Raw genomic sequence first — 17372 nt, forward strand, 5'->3', positions numbered from 1 at the left:
GTTGGTTTTCTACTCAATTATGCTGCAAAACCCACATTTCTTCTGCCTCACTCTCTCTTCCCTCTTTATATTTAACAAAAAACAGGGTAATCAATAATGAAGATGAAGAAAAATTAGAAACAATCCAAAACAAATTCAAGATAACTTTTTTTAAAAAAAACAGTAGTAAGAGGTGCACTAGGCTAGGCATTGGGTCAAATTCATTATTCTGCTTCACCTTCTGCCTTGCTACACATTATTTCACTTCCTCACTTGGCACTTTAGTGTGAAGCTGACCTATCAAAGTGCATTGATGACCCATGAAAAGTCAAGTCCCAAATGGTAGGTCCAGTTATGATATGGCACCAGGTCCACTGCAATACAGCAGTGGTCTGTTAGAGATATTGGGGTTAACTACTGAGCAATAGCTGGGCTGCAGTTTCAATGCATGGACAGTTGCCTCTTGGCTCCTTATTCAGGTAAATAAAACCACCTTGGTTGCAAGTTGAAGGACTGTTACTTCAGCAGATGTACACAATAATATTTTCCTCAGGGGTTCAGAGGTCCAAAAAGAGCACAAGGACTTGCTTTTGGCCCACACAATAAACCAAGCTTTAGTTTTAGGCAGTGTTCTAGTTTCAGACTAATTGCCTCCTACCATGGAATGAGTAAGTGTGTGCCTCAGAACATTCAACACCCATCTCACATTTTATAAGACAGGATAAACTGGATGGCTGGTGGAATCGGGGCAGGATGAAAAAAGGAACTGTTGCATGAGTACACTTACAGTGTTGCATTTACTTCAACTCAAGTGTAAAGGTGAAAAAGTAATTTCCTCCAAGAAATTGATGGGAAACTTCAATTTGGTAATCAATCTTCACCTTTTACATGAGTGTTCTAACAGCAGTATCAGAATTGTAAGCAAGACATTTTTTGCAAATCTTCATGAGTACAAAGAAAGAAAGAGCACAAAACTTGGTCAGTGTAGGACTTCAAAATTCTCACACTCATAAATAAGGCAGTCCACGCGATGATCTCAATAATCAGAGGTAAATGTGATCTGGATTTAGAACGCACAAGTACATCATTCAGACATGCCAAATTTATTCAAAACATTCAATACTTTTCTTTGATTGTCCAATAGCAATTACACTCAGTTAATTAAGTGCTAATGCTTAGCTGCAGTTTTGAGTTTTATTACCTTGGCTACAGTCTCTAATAAGGTTACATTGTTACAACCTAAAGTGGCTATCACTTAAAACTGTGTAGAAATATCTTAGAGGGTGGTAGGGTGGTAAATCTCTGAAATGCTCTTCCCCAGAGGCTTGTGAAATCTCTAACTCGAAGTGCTTGAAGGGAAGTTGGGCAAATTTTTGAAGGATTAGGGAATTGAGCATTATGTGAACCAACAGTCCTGGTCAGATCAGCCATAATCGTACTGAGTGGTAGAAAAGACAACATATTCCTGCTCCCATTTTCTTACAATCACTTGTCTAGAGCTCCAAAAGATAAAACACTCAATCCTGTTAATGATAAAGGAATTTCTGTGTTGGCAAACAGTATGCATTTGGCCAAATTTGACAGAATTAATCTGCATTTTCTCCAGTTACAAATAACAATCTTGTATATTTAGATTTCCACCAGGCACCAACAGCCCTTTTTTTTACCTTAACTTGATGACGGACAAGAGATGGGATGGAATAGTCATATGTGAAAGAGGTGAATGAACCAAACAAAAGACCATAAGACATAGGAGCAGAATTAGGCCATTCAGCCCATCGAATCTGCTGTGCCATTCCATCATGGCTGATCGCAGATCCCACTCAACCCCATATACCTGCCTTTTTGCCATATCCTTTGATGACCTGCCTGATCAGGAAATGATCAACTTCCACCTTAAATGTACGCACAGACTTGGCCTCTGCTGCAGTCTGTGGCAAAGCATTCCACAGATTAACTACTATGGCTAAAAAAGAATCCTCCTTACTCCTGTTCTAAAGGGGTTGCCCCTCAATTTTGAGGTTGTGCCCTCTAGTTCTGGATACCCCCCACCATAGGAAACTATCCTCTCCACATCCATCTTATCTTGTCCTTTCAACATTCGGTAGATTTCAATGAGATCCCCACCATACATTCTTCTAAGTTCCAGTAACTACAGGCACAAAGCTGCCCACTGCTCCTCGTATGTTAACCTCTTCATTCCCAGAATCATCCTCGTGAACCTCCTCTGGACTCTCTTCAATGACAACACATCCTTTCTGAGATATGGGGCCCAAAACTGTTGACAATACTCCAAGTGTGGCCTGACTAATGTCTTATAAAGCTTCAGCATCATCTCCTTGTTTTTATATTCTATTCCCCAAAAGGAGAGAAAGGAGGCTGACTGAGAGTAAAGGAAGAGGAAAGAGGGACATTGGAGAACACAGTGAACTACTTCATTGCAATCAGCAAAGAATCGGGCACAAAAAGCTTTTCCTATCTTAAAAATACAAAACACAAATGAAGCTAAGGTCTCTTGTTTACTCTCCTGGTGACTTAAAAGTTCCATCAAATTATGACAGGAAATGATCCTAATCTATTGGGTTTCAGTCCAAAGCTTTTAAGGACAGAATAGACTGGAGCTTTTATTATGCAATACCATCAATGTAGAAGATCTTTTTGTAAACATCACTGGCTCAGATTGCAAAATATATCATAGCATCCTCAACTGCTTCCAAGCCAAATAAACACCCAGTTCAAAAATAGTCTCAGCGAAGTTGACAAAGGAAAGGCTGTGGGTGTTGTTTACAAGGACTTTAGCAAGGCCTTTAACAAAGTCCCACATGGGAGGCTGGTCAAGAAGGTTCAATCGCTTGGCTTCAACTTTGGCTTGATGGAAGAAGCCATAAAGTGGTAATAGGTGGCTGCAACTCCGGCTGGAAACCTGTAAGTAGTGGAGTGCCACAGGGATCAGTGCTGGGTGCATTATTGTTTGTCGTCTATATCAATAATCTGGACAGTAATATGGTACAGTGGATCAACAAATTTGCAAATGACAGCAAGATCAGGGGCATAGTGAACGGCAAAGAAGTCTATCAAAGCTTGCAGGGGGATCTAGACCAACTTGACAATAGCAGATGGCACTGAGAAGTGCAATAGAAGAAAGGGATCTGGAAATACAGATCCATAGTTTCTTGAACATGGTGTCACAGGTGGACGGGTCATCAAGAGCATTCGGCACATTGGCATGCATAAATCAGAGTATTTCAATTAAAAAGATTGAAAGAGTACAGAGAAATTTTGCAAAGAAGTTGCTAGAACTTGAGGACCTGAGTTGTAGGGAAATGTTGAATAAGTTAAGGCTTTTTTTTCCTTGCAGCAGAGGAAAGAGAAGTGAGAGTTGATAGAGCTATACAAAATAGAGGGATTTAGAGAGGGTAAATACAGGCTTTTTCCTCTGGGGTTGGTAGAGACTAGAATTAGAGGTTTTAGGTTAAGGATGAAAACAGAAATATTTAAGGGGAACCTGACAGGGAACCTTTTCCAGTCAGAGGGTGATGCAAATGTGGAACGAGCTGCCAGCAAAAGTGGTTACGATGGGAGGGATATGAAGAGCTGCAGTCCAGGTGTGAGTCAATGGACCTAGGCAGAATGACAGTTTGACCCAGACTACATGGACCAAACTATTGTGGTGTAGTACTCTATGATATAGTCAGTCTTGTCCTTAACAGCTACTTGCTCTTGCGTGGAGTAGGACAGAACAAATGCTACTGCGATGCACCCACCTTTCACAGACTGAGTTTTCCTCAATTTTCCCTCAATTAAGAAACTGTATTCAATAAACAAAAAAACGGACATGGGTGCCTATTGTCTAGATGCTCCAGAATGAGCGTAGGGCCAGGGAGAATGGGTCTGCAGTTGACCTATTTCAGCAGTCGGTCAATTGTAGTTGGTCAGGGTTGTCTGAGAGACTGGTTCTGGCCCACATTAACTCCAGGCTCTCAACACACTTCACAATGGTGGATATCAGAGCCATTGGGTGGTAGTCACTAAGGCACTGGGATGATAGTGGTCTTCTTCAAGCAGGCAAGAACCTCAGATTGAAGCAGGGGGAGAACAGCAAGTACCCCTGCCAGTTGATCCACATAAGATCAAGGGATGCTGTGGTGTACAGCATCTGGACCAGATACTTTCTGCAGATTCACTCTTGCATCCACAGCAGTGACAGTGGGTTCAGGTGCACTAGAGACCGTCAGGGTGGATGGTGACATTCCAATCTCTTTCTGTTCAAAACATGCACATAATGCATCAAGTCCATCAGGGAGAGGGATACGCTATTGTTGGTGATGCTGTATGACTGTTCTGTAGCCCATGATAGTACATGAGCCAGGTCACAACTTACTGCTCATCTGGGAATTGAATTTGGAACAATACTGTCCCTTTGCATCTCTGATAGCTCCACGGAGGTCCTATCTCAATTCATTGTAAAGGCCAGGGTCAACAGATTTGAATGCTGTTATCCTAGAACCCTGTAGGGAGTGGATCTCTTAGTTTCTGGAACATCCAGACTGTCTGCTTTGGGACACAGTCCTCAACACACCAGCTGGTAAAGTCCATGACCATGGCGGCATACTCACACAGGCTGGCTGCCGAGTCTTTGAACATTGACCAGTCTAACGATTCAAAACAATCTTAACGAAGCTCATCGGCTTCCTCAGACCAGTATGGTATGATCTTCTTTACGGGATCCTGCTTCAGCTTCTATTTGCGAGCAGGGTGAAGGCCTGCTGTCTGATTGCCAAAATGTGGTTGGAGGTGGCTCAGTAGGCATTTTTGATGGTTGTGTAGTGATGATCAAGGGAGTTTAGGATCCTGGTATTTGGCCTGGTTAAATGCTTACCATTCAGGTATCCATCTAAAATGTCTGAAAAATAGTAATTTTACCCACCTCTACCACTTCTAGCTACTCATTCCACACAACCACCCTCTGTGTTTTCCCCTCTCACCTTAAATTGATGCTCTATTATTTTAGACTACTCTACCATAAGATATGGGAGCAGAATTAGGCCATTCAGCCCATCGAGTCTGCTCTGTCACGATGGCTGATCTTGGATCCCCTCAACCCCATATATCTGTCTTCTCACCATATCCTTTGATGCCCTGACTGATCAGGATACTATCAACTTTCATCTTAAATATACACATAGCCTTGGCCTCCATTGCAGTCTGTGGCAGACCATTCCACAGATTCACTACAGTCTTGGCTATAAAAACTCCTCCTTACTTCTGTTATTAAAGGTCTCCTTTCAGTTTTGTGGCTGTACCCTCTAGTTCTGGATACCCCCACCATGGGAAACATCCTCTCCACATCCACCCTATCTGGTCATTTCAACATTTGGTAAGTTTCAATAAGAATTCCCACCCCTCCCCCATTCTCCTAAATTCAAGTGAGTAAAGGCCCATAGCTTCCAAACACTCATGTTAACCCCTTTGTTCCCAGACTCATCCTCGTGAATCTCCTCTGGATTCTCTCCCATGACAACACACCCTGAGATATGTGGCCCAAAACTGTTGACAATACTCCAAGTGTGGCCTGACTAGTGTCTTATAAAGGCTCAGCATCATCTCCTTGCTTTTGTATTCTATTCCTCTTGAAATAAATGCCAAAATTGCATTTGCCTTCTTTACCACAGACTCAACCTGTAAATTAACCTTATGGGAGTCTTGCATGAGGACTTCCAAGTCCCTCTGCTCCTCTGATGCTTGAATCTTTTCCCTATTTGGATAATAGTCTGCACTATTCTTCCTTTTACCAAAATGCATTATCATACATTTCCCAACACTGTATTCCATCTACACTTTGAAGCCCATTCTTCCAATTTGTCTGAGTCCTGCTGCAATCATATTGCTTCCTCAGTACTATCTACTCCTCCATCTACCTTCGTATCATCTGCAAACTTTGCCAGAAAACCATCAATTCCATTATCCAAATCAATGACAAACAATGTGAAAAGTAGTGGTCCCAATACTGACCACTGAGGAACACCACTAGTCACCAGCAGCCAACCAGAACAGGCCCCACTTCTGCCTCCTACCTATCAGCCATTCCTCTATCCATGCCGTATCTTTCCTGTAACAAGGTAAAATCCTATGATGTTAAATAATTCTATGATTATTTCTTAACCCTGGTTTCACTTGAGTTTCAACTACCAACATGCTATTTAAGAATTAACTATTTTCTTTGTTATTTCTTGAGACAAAGGAAGCCATGCAGGCCACTGAGTCTATGTTTGCTCTCAGAGAAATCTCACCTTGTCACTTCCCCACTTTGTTCCTTGTATTCTGTTTTCTCCCACATTCCATACTTCCTCTACCTACCCAGCTATATTTGGGAAAATTTACAGTAGATCACTACCCTACCCACTCATACATCTTGGAGACGTGGGAGGAAGCCAAAGCACCCTTTGGAAACCCAGGCGGGCACAGGGATACTGTGCAAACTTCACTGAAGGTCAGGACTGGACTCGGGTGACGCGGACTGGAAAGGAGCAGCAGCACCATTCAGCTCTAGTTAACTTGATGCGTCAACTAGATGGATTGAAATAATTACTGCATATATTAAGCTGCAGACACACTCTGGGGAAAATCTAATGATCGGTATCTAAAATGAAATAGCTGGGGTTCTAAAACTGGAATATGTCAGCCAATTAATAATTTAAGATGCGTATTAATAACTTCTATAGCAATTGTTATTAATAAGCATTCTAATTTCCATAAAGCACCTGAAATGATCTCTCTCACTAAAGCTCGTATTAAAGTGCAAGATGCTGGGATTGAGGAGTATGTTCAAAACTGATTGAACAATACTTTGTTACAGTGGATTCCTACTGGGGCAATGGTGATTGATGCAATTCTGCTTCCTAAGTCTTGAGTACTTTTCTATGTAAATGGCCTTGGTGTGGTATGGAAACAACATACACATGATTGCAAAGCAATGGTATCAAAATATCTTGACTGCAATTTCAGACTATATGAAAGTTAATTAAAGAATGTAAAAAGGTGCATACAGTGCTGTGCAAGGGTCTTAGGCACATGTAAAAAAGATCTGTAAAGCTAAGATGTTTTCAAAAAAGAATGAAGTTTCTAAATATCAAAAATTACTGTAAAGAGCAGCAAACAGTAAAACACTAAATCAAGTCAATATTTGCGGTGACCACCCTTTGCTTTTAAAACTGCATCAATTTTCTTATGGTCACTGCCGCGCAGTTTTATAAGAACATCCTTGGAGGACTTGCAACTGTTCTTCTACAGACTTCGGCTGTCTCACTTCCTTCTGTCTCTCCCAGGTAATCCCCAGACAATCTCGATATTGAGATCAGGGCTTTGCGGAGGGCATAACATCTGTTGCAGAACTCTTTATTCTTCTTTTCACTGAAGATAATTCTTCAAGACCCTGGCTGTAAGTATGGGGTTATTGTCCTGCTGCAGAATGAAGGTGGGACCGATCAGACCCTGCCTTGAAGGTATCACAAGATACACAAGAACCTGCTTGTACTACTCAAAACTGAGGATTCCATTAATTCTGAGCAAATCACTAACATCCAATTCCAGAAAAGCAGCCCCAAACCTGCAGGGAACCTCTGCTGTGCTTCACTGTTGGCTGCAGACACTCATCCATGAAGCACTCTCCAGCTCTTCTACACAGAAACTGCCTCATGTTTGAGCCAAAAATTTCAAATTTTGACTCTTCAGTCCAGAGCACTTGCTGCCTTTGTTCTGCACCCCAATCCTTGTGTTTTTGTGCGTAGGCGAGTCTCTTGGCTTCGTTCCCACTTCAGAGGAATAGTTTTTTGGCATCAACTCTTCTATGAAGACAACTTCTGACGACTTCCGACTGTAGAGGGGTGTACTTGGGTTCTAGTGGTTTCTGTGAGTTCAGAGATAGGTGCTGGACTTCTGATTTAGAAGGCATGTCAGTTTGATGCATCTCTTGTCTGCACTCAGTTTCCATGGCTCATCACTGTTTCTGGTCCTCAACCTTGCCTGTTTCTTTCTGCTTAATCAAAAGAGCTTGGTCAACACACCTTGAAAAGCCTGTTCGTCATGAATTTGCTGCTTGTGAGAGACCTTGCTGATGCAAATGACATCAAGACCTTGTCTTGTTGCTGTGCTCACTCTTTCCATGGTATAGATGGGTTTAATGCTTTTTCCACTGAGGTTGGGTAAGACTACAACTAGAGGTCATGGTTTAAGGGTGAAAGCTGAAAATGTTGAGTGGGGAACTTCTTCACTCAGAGGGTCGTGAGAGTGTGGAATGAGCTGCCAGCACAAGTGGTGCACGTGAACTCGATTTCAATGTTTAAGATAAGTCTGGATAGGTACATGGATGGTAGGGGTATGGAAGACTATGGTCTAGGTGCAGCTCAATGGGACTAGGCAGTATAAATGGTTTGACGTGGATTAGATGGGTGAAGGTCCTGTACCTGTGCTGTACTTTTCTATGAATAATTGTTGATTTGAAGGTTAAACTGTCAGATCGACTACACCCTCACCTTTTTAGTCTGACCGTCCTTCACCCAGTTTGAGTCCTTCTACACCCATTTCCATTTCAGTGAATCAGTTTAGTCCATTCAATTCATTACGTCATTGATCATCAACATCCTTTTTGTTTCCTTTGTTTAATCCTGCACTGGGCTGTATACCTACAAAGTAATCAGGTTTCATTTGAAAAGTGGTCTATTACTTAGTGTTATTTTTTTTAAATGAAGTACAAAAATTTCTCCGTAATAATTTTTTTGGAAAACGAGTGATTGGAAATCTAAAATTTGCTCTTTTCTACTGATGTACTAATGCAGAAGATAAACATCTAAAACAAAATTTATAAAAAAATATCCAGGGTGCTTAAAGCATTGGAACAAAAACAAATACGGCAAGAATTCAGTGAGTCAACAACTTCTGGAATGTGTTCGAAATAGTTCCACTGTAACAGCACATGATGAAGACAACATATTGCCCATTGATGACTGTGTTAAAGAGCAGCACAGCAACACAGCTGGTAGAGCAGCTGCTTTAATGCTCCAGTGACCTGGGTTCAATCATGACCTCAGGTGCTCTGTGTGAAGTTCACACCTTCTCACTGTAAAGGCGTAGGTTTCCCTGGGCGTCCCAGTTTTCTCTCACATCCCAAAAGTTTTGGTTGGTTAACTAACCATCAAGTTATTCTTGGTGTGCAACACAGCACAGTAGTACAGAGGCTAACACCAGCAGTGAGATTGGGCATCGATTTCCCACCACTGTCTGTAGAGTTTATATGCTCTTCCTGAAACCACGTGGGTTTCTTCCAGATGCTCCCATTTCCTCTCACATTCTAAAGACATAAGGTTAGACTTAGTGTTGTGGGCATGTTATGTTGGCAGTGGAATCATGGTGACACTTGCAGGCTGCCCAGTACAACCCTCTGATTTGATTTGATACAAAAGATTCATTCACTATATGTTTCAATGTAGTTGGAGTTATTGTGGAGGCATTAGTAATGATTCTTCAAGAATCACTGGATTCTGGAACGTTTCTGGAGGACTGGAAAATTGCAAATGTCTCTCCACTCTTAAGGGAGGGAGGGAGGCAGAAGAAAGGAAACTATAGTGCAGTTAGCCTGACTTCAGAGGTTAGGAAGATAATTGTTAAGGATGTGGTTTTGGGGTACTTGGTGGCACATGAAGTGGGCCAAACTCAGCATGGTTTCATGGGGGGAAAAAACATAGAAAACCTACAATACAATACGGGCCCTTCGGCCCACAATGCTATACCGAAAATGTATGTACTTTAGAATTGCCTTGGGTTACCCATAGCCCTCTATTTTTCCTAAGCTCCATGTACCTATCCAGGAGTCTCTTAAAAGACCCTATTGTATCTGCCTCCACCACCATCACCAGCAGCCCATTCCATACACTCACCACTCTCTGCATTAAAAAAAACTTGCCCCTGACATCTCCTCTGTACCTGCTTCTAAGCACCTTAAAACTGTGCCCTCTCATGTTAGCCATTTCAACCCTGGGAAAAAGCCCCTAACTATCCACATGATCAAAGCTTCTCATCATCTTGTATACCTCTATTAGGTCACCTCTCATCCTCTGTCGCTCCAAGGAAAAAAAGGCCGAGTTCACTCAACCTGTTCTCGTAAGGCATGCTCCCCAATCCAGGCAACATTCTTGTAAATCTCCTCTGCACCCTTTCTAGTAAAGGTTTCCTTATGTGAAAATTTTGACTGACAAATCTGTTGGAATTCTTTGAGCAATAAGATGCAGGATAGACAAAGGAGAGTCAGTTGATGTTGTATACATGGATTTTCAGAATGCCTTTGAGAAGGTGCCCGCATACATGACGGATTGCTTCTTTTCACATTGTAAGTCAACAACTGGGATAATGGAATTGATAACTTTGTGGCCATGTTTGTGCAAACTACATAAAGATAAGTGGAGGGGCAGGTAGCGATGAGGAACCAGTGAATTGGCAGAACTTGGACAGACTGGGAGAATGGGCAAAGAAGTAGCATATGAAATATAGTGTAGCAAAGTGCATGGACACGTACTTTGGTAAAAGGAATAAATGCATAGACTATTTTCTAAACGGGAAAAAAAAGTTCAAAAATCAGACGTGTAAAGGGAACTTGAGTCCTTGTTGTAGGATTCCCTAAAGGTTAACTTGCAGGTTGTGTCGGTGGTAAGAAAGGCAAATGCAATGTTAGCATTCATTTCGAAAGGACTAGAATATAAGAGCAAGGTTGTGATCCTGAGGCCTTATAAAGCATTGGTCAAACTGCACTCGGAGTGTTGTGATCGGTTTTGGCCTCTCTATCTCAGAAAGGATGTGCAGGCATTGGAGAAAGTCTGGAAGAGGTTCACGAAAATGATTCCAGAAATGCAAGGGTTAACGGATTTTTGATGGCTCTGGGCTGGAGTCAAGAAGAATGAGGGGACAGGATCTCATTGAAACCTATACGTACAATGTTGGAAGGCCTAGTTCAGGGGTTCCCAGCTTTTTTATGTCATAGAGCGTTACCTTTAACTGAGGGGTCTGTGAACTTCAGGATAACATAGATTGTAGAGGATGTTTCCTATAGTGGGTGAGTCTAAGACAAGAGGGCACAGCCTCAGAATAGAGGGACGTCCATTTAGAACAGTGATGAGAAAGAATTTCTTTGGCCAAATGGGTGATGAATGCGTGGAATTCATTGCTATGGACAGCTGCGGAGGCCAAGTTATCGAGAATATTTAAAGCGGAGTTTGATAGGTTCTTGGTTAATCATGGTGTCAAAGCGTATGAGGAGAAGGCAAGGGAATGGGGTTGAGAGGGATAATAATTCAGCCATGATGGAATGGTGGAACAGACTCTACTCCAATTTCATATTGCTTTTGGATAACAAATAACAAAGTTCAATTGAAAATTATAGCCAGCAGAACACTTTCAGTATCAGAGTAGGATCAGGCTAACAAAATGCAAGTGGGGCCAAGGCATGTTCACTGCCAGATTAATCAGAACTAGGCCACCAATGTGTTTGAAGTATTGTATAATTAAGCAAGTGCTTAAAACTCTTCAAGAGCAGACAATGTTTCACTTACAGCAACAGAACATCAATTTAGCAGATAAAGCGGCAACACAACACTCCAGAGAGCACCAATTTACACTGGAGTCTAGACTCCTGCATGAGTCCTGTCTCACCTTGCATCAGCTATGTAACCTCCAGAGCATGGTGAATCTCAAGTAAAAAGTGTTCAGTCCTTAGGTACTCTTGCACTCTGCTAAAGGCCATTTTGTGACTGACTAGGCAAGGGTGGTTTTGCTTTCCGAAAATAACATGGTTCTACAGTACTTATAATGTTACTGCACACAAGGGATAAGGACGTAAATATTCTGTGGATTCCTGCCACAGTTTGCTGAGAATTATGCTATTTTGAAACAATTTATTTGTGATTTATTGGTCAGGGAAATCTCAAGTTCTACTTAGCAGCCATTCTTTCAACTGGAGCCACTAAACTTGTACGCCTAATGCACTATGCTTATTTTAAATTCATTTACAAGGTATGGGTGATGTTGTTAAAATGAGTATTTATTACCAATCCATACATTAGCATTGGAAAATCTTCCTTCAGACTCTTGTCTTCTTTCTTAATAGTTCCTGTTAACAAACTCATTACCATAAAACACAAAACATCTCACAAGGTCCACGCTAATACAGTATATGTTGTCCTCCTTATTACAGATGGACACTTCCATCACTTGTCTCCTAACTGCTCCTGTCCTAAAATTCTCACTAAGATTTTAATTTTCCCTTCAGTTCTGCCAGGGTTTTTCCCAGCCAATTTCATCAACTTCCTCAAACAGATTTCTGACCCTAATTTGTCATTATTTCCATGTACTTCTAGTTTTACCTATTACATTCAGCTCTTTTCTGGCCTTGAACCAAAAAGCATCAATTGTTAGGATAACTAAATCTCACATGACATTTGCTTTAGAATCATACATCATAAATATCACCCAGTTCTCAAATTCCCGACATCAATAATCCAACAGATCGTTGAACAGATACACTTCATTGAAGTAATGTGCCAATTTCCTTCCCCAAAGACCAATGAATAATTTGCTTACAAATAGGCATATAAAATTTCCTGAGATACAGGCCAAATACCTTAATTCAGATAAATTTCCTACTGACTTTGGTGCAAGACTCATGAGGGCAATGAAACACTGACACCCAGATAAATTAGAAGATTATTAGGTGCCCATTTATCAGCACTAAGAATGGACGTGGTACCCATTCCAGAAAGGGTATTCCCCCATTCTATCTCCAACCCTCACCAACAGGGCAATATATCAGCGTCTCAGAAAACAGACAAAATGGAGGTTCTGCGAGCATAATTATCTCAGCCAGGCTCTCTCAGGTCATCTCCCGAGACTCTATAATTCTGAGATTACTCTTTTTGAACACTTGCTTATTTCATCACCATATTTCATGCAATACTTTGGAATTTGTCAGAGAGTGGAAAGGGGGCAGAAACGCAGTTGTCTTACAACTCTAGTGATCCATGTTCAATCACAATGTCAACATTGTGTGCACAATTTCCCTGTGACTACATTTGCACCCATTTTATACTGCCTCTCAATAAGCTGCTGCTCTTAGTTACCCCCTTACTGTAGGTTAACAGCCAAAACAACCAAAGGAAATTTGAATGTGAGAAAGTAAAAGTTTCTAGGGTGCAGGGAAATAAAAAGATGATGCGATTGATCTGCTGGGACCAGACCAGCCAAACAGTTTCCTTGTGTTACAATAATGATTTGCTTTTTAGCTGGTTTATCACAACATTGTGGGCCAAAAGGCCTATTTCTGAGCTGTACTGCCTCTGTTCTTGGTGAAGTAATCTCTCACTAGTATGCCTCTAAGACTCTAGGACATTCTTTAAAACCAAGCTTTTTATTTTAAAATACAACTAACAATGTTTTTAATTGCTATACCAGTACTGGTTGATGCCTTTACAAAGAATTAGATGCTTCTGGTTATTTATTTCATGTATTACCTTTGCAGCTTACTTCAAACATAAACTGCACATGCTGCCACAGCCAACCTAACTACAACGCAACATACACACTGAACAGTGACATGGCAGCTTAACAGGAGGCTTTCAAGAATGATCCCAGGAATTAAAAGAGTTAACATGGAGTGTTTGCTTCTGAGCCTGTACTCACTAAAGTTTAAAAGAATGAAGGGGAGTGGGAATAAAGGGGGCATTTTCTAGTTGGCTACTGGTGACTAGTGGTGTTCAGCAGGGGTCAATAATGGGACTTCAATTCATGTTATATGTTAATCATTTGGATGATAGAATCGATGACTTAGTAGCCAACTTTGCAGATAAGAAGACAGGTGCATGGGTAGGTTGTGTTGAGGAAGCAGGGAATCCGCAGAGGACTTGGACTGGGAGAATAGGCAAGGAAGTGGCAGATGGAGTGTAGTGCAGGGAAGTGTATAGTCATGCACTTTGAAGGAATAAAGGCATAAACTATTTTCTAAAGAGAAAATTTCACAGAGGTGCAAAGGGATTTGTGAGTCCTTGTTGTAGGATTCCCTAAAAGGTGAACTTCCATGTTGAGTCAGCAATGAGAAAGGCAAATGCAATGTTAGCACTCATTTCGAGGTCAAAGATGTGATGTTGAGGCTTTATAAGGCATTGGTCAGACTGCACTTGGAGCATTAAGAGCAATTTTGGGCCTCTTATCTTTTTAAAAAAAATGTGCTGGCATTGGAGAGGGTTCAAAGGAGGCTCATGAGAATTATTCCGGGAATGAAAGGGTTATCGTGATGGTTCTGGGCCTGTACTCGCTGGAGCTCAGAAGAATATGGGGGCATCTCATTGAACCCTATCAAATACTGAAAGGCATAGATAAGAGTGGATGTGGAGAGGATGCTTCCTATAGAGAGTGAGTCGAAGACCAGAGGGTACCGCCTCAGTATAAAGGGACGTCCATTTTGAACAGATGAGAAGGAATTTCTTTAGTCAGAGGGTGTTGAATTTGTGGAATTAATTCACAGAGACAAATATGGACATTAAATTATTTGGCATATTTAAAGTGGAGGTTGATGGGTTCTTGATTAGTAAGGACATTATTGGGTGTGGGGAGAAGGCGGGAGAGAATGGATGTTATCTTGATTTCCAACATCCGCATATTTTCTCCTGGTTGTGATTCAACTGCCAACAACTGTGCCCACAGGTATTGATTAAAACCGTAGAACTATTTCCTGCATGTGTAACCAAAGCACCTGTTCAGTCAGACGTGACAGAAACAATATTTCTGTGACCTCTGGTGATCAAGAAATGAGATAATCTTTTACGGTATGTGTCCACAAATACCAGAGCCAACAGCAAAGAACAAACCTGATTCTTCAATCAATTGAAAAGGAGCAACATTCATAAAGGCAGAATAGAAATGGCATGATGAGCGAATTTCCACTGATTGTATCTTGTATTAGTGACCATTATACAGGTTTCATTAAGGTATGGTAAATAGATAGCCTGCAATCATGCAAACATCACAGGTCCACACACAACAAAGAAATCAAATGCTACAAATGAAGGTTAGTGGAGGTAAAAAGCTCAAACTCCAAATGCACTTCATTGTTAAACAGCATTGGAGAGTAATAGGTTATATTGTATATACCTAACTGGAAACTACAGCACCTAAACCTGTGCCGAACATGTCCCTACCTTAGAACTACCTAGGATTTACCCATAGCCCTCTATTTTTCTAAGCTCCATGTAGCCACCCAGGAGTCTCTTAAAAGACCCTATCATTTCCACCTCCACCACTGGCAGCCCATTCCCCGTACTCACCACTCTCTGCGTAAAAAAAACCTTACTCCTAACATCTACTCTGTACCTACTTCCAAACACCTTAAAACTATGCCCTCTTGTTTTAGCCATTTCAGCCCTGGGGAAAAGCCTCTGACTATCCACACGATCAATGCCTGTCATTATCTTGTACACCTATCGGGTCACCTCTCATCCTCTGTCACTCCAAGGAGAAAGGGCAGAGTTCACTCAACCTATTCTCATAAGGCATGCTCCCCAATCCAAGCAACATCCTTGTAAATCTCCTCTGCACCCTTTCTATGGTTTCCACGTCCTTCCTGTAGTAAGGCGATATTGAACTCTTCAATAGGAAAGCAAAACATTTTGCACAATACAAGAAATAGAGAGCAAGATATTTAAATGAGATAATTTTGCTATAGACATGTGAGATTACAAGTATGTCATAGATTCCAACCAGGGGCCATTGCATTCCAAGACGGGAAGAAAATTCCTCCTAACCTACGGTATAGTCAAGGGCATGATAGTGTATATCGATTGAAAACCAACTGATTATCTATTATTGGACTATTGGTAATCATACATTCATTAGATTACATTAATTTCCGACCGCCACCCTCATTAATCGGCATTAAAGGTATTATCAGCTTTTCAGCTGGCTTAATCGTAACTGCACATTTCTGAGCGAACAAGGCAGTTTCAAGTCCGGGAATTTGCATATTAGATCAAAGGTTGTGTGCACCAGTCTTCCTCTCAGAATTGAGATTTCTTTGCTTGTTGTTTCCGCGATCTAAAAAAAATTAGGTTTCTTATTTGCAAACAATTAATCGTAATGGATTATGAAAAGCAGTTCTATTTCTCGATGTAACTGCATGATAACAAGGACACAGGCTTATCACCACACTTGGAATAAACTAATGCCATTGGCCAAAATGGATTAGGAAGAGGGCTACATTTCGCAGTACAAACAAAAACACATTGCTTTCGCTCTATCTTTACAAAATCGTAATCGTTACAGCGCAAGCGTTTGAACCCCGAATTCTGTTCAGGTGCGTTGGAAGGTCTGTCTAAGAGTACAAATATATGATTACAATAAAAATCTTGATAATAAAGTGAAGCAGCAAAAACAAAACCTTCTTTCAAATATGCTTGAGACTCTTCACCAAGATTACCATATCCTCCATTCCTCCACCACTATCCGAACTCCTCCAAGACATGTTGTTCACTTACAAGAGTCTGAGGCTCCACACATCTCGTAGCTGTTTCCACTCACTCAAGCCAGTCTCCCGGGAAACACGCTAGTGTCTTTTTTTAAAAAAAAACACAGGGACCCGGTCGATTTGAGTTGAACGCGAGAGTCAGTCGGCCAGCCTAGTACCACAGCTGCTCGCTCACATCAACGGAAAACAAAAGGCGAAGAGACAAAAGACGCGACCCTTATTTTTCCCTTCAGCGAACACGCGCACTCACGAGCCTCCGTTTACACCTGGCCGCCTTCCTCCGCCTCGGCTCACCCACCTGCACTGAGGCTGAGGGATGTAGCGGATGCCGGCTGCCTCCTCTCACGGTGACATACGTCCGCAGACCTGCTCTCCAAGCCAGTTCCCAGCTCAAAGGTCCTCAGTGCGCAGGCGCCGCTCCCCGCAAAGAAAGAGAAGGAAAACAAAAGTAAACTTTGATCCAACTTAGGAAAGTCACGTGATTCTTTGGGGGCAGGGGAGAGGGTTGCCGCGACGATGGTATTGTTTATTCTCAAGCTGTTTGTAAATAGTCTCATGGGAAGACGAGGCATTTCTGGTAAAGCAGTAATGCTTTGTTATTTTACTGATGGATGGGAGAAGGGCTGGTGAACAATCTATCTGTTCAGGGTTAATGACAAAAACTTGTAACCTGAATCTATCCAACCCACTTTCTGAAATGGACGCTGAAATGTAAACCGGGTAGCACGTCATTCGCTTTAAGAGTGACACCCACTTTAAGTAGCGATTGCAAGGAGACTGGTGTCCTCCCATATTCACATTTATTGTGGGAAGGCGCATTGACCAATTGAACAGGCTT

General features: G+C 41.6%; 1 protein-coding gene across 4 annotated transcripts in view; it reads right to left on the minus strand.

Moving 5' to 3' along the window:
• LOC140201452 (ras and Rab interactor 2-like) overlaps positions 1 to 17168 on the minus strand; it is a 170968-nt gene extending 153800 nt beyond the window's left edge. For 2 of the 4 annotated variants that reach the window (XM_072265579.1, XM_072265580.1), the window contains exon 1: positions 16833 to 17168. The gene's annotated coding sequence lies outside the window, so the exon portion shown is untranslated. Of the gene's footprint in view, positions 1 to 16544; positions 16567 to 16832 lie in introns of those variants that run through there. The other 2 variants (XM_072265585.1, XM_072265583.1) reach the window with 2 other exon arrangements.
• Positions 17169 to 17372: the final 204 nt, after the last annotated feature.

The sequence above is a fragment of the Mobula birostris genome, chromosome 8, assembly GCF_030028105.1.
Source record: "Mobula birostris isolate sMobBir1 chromosome 8, sMobBir1.hap1, whole genome shotgun sequence".
Classification (NCBI taxonomy): domain Eukaryota; kingdom Metazoa; phylum Chordata; class Chondrichthyes; order Myliobatiformes; family Myliobatidae; genus Mobula; species Mobula birostris.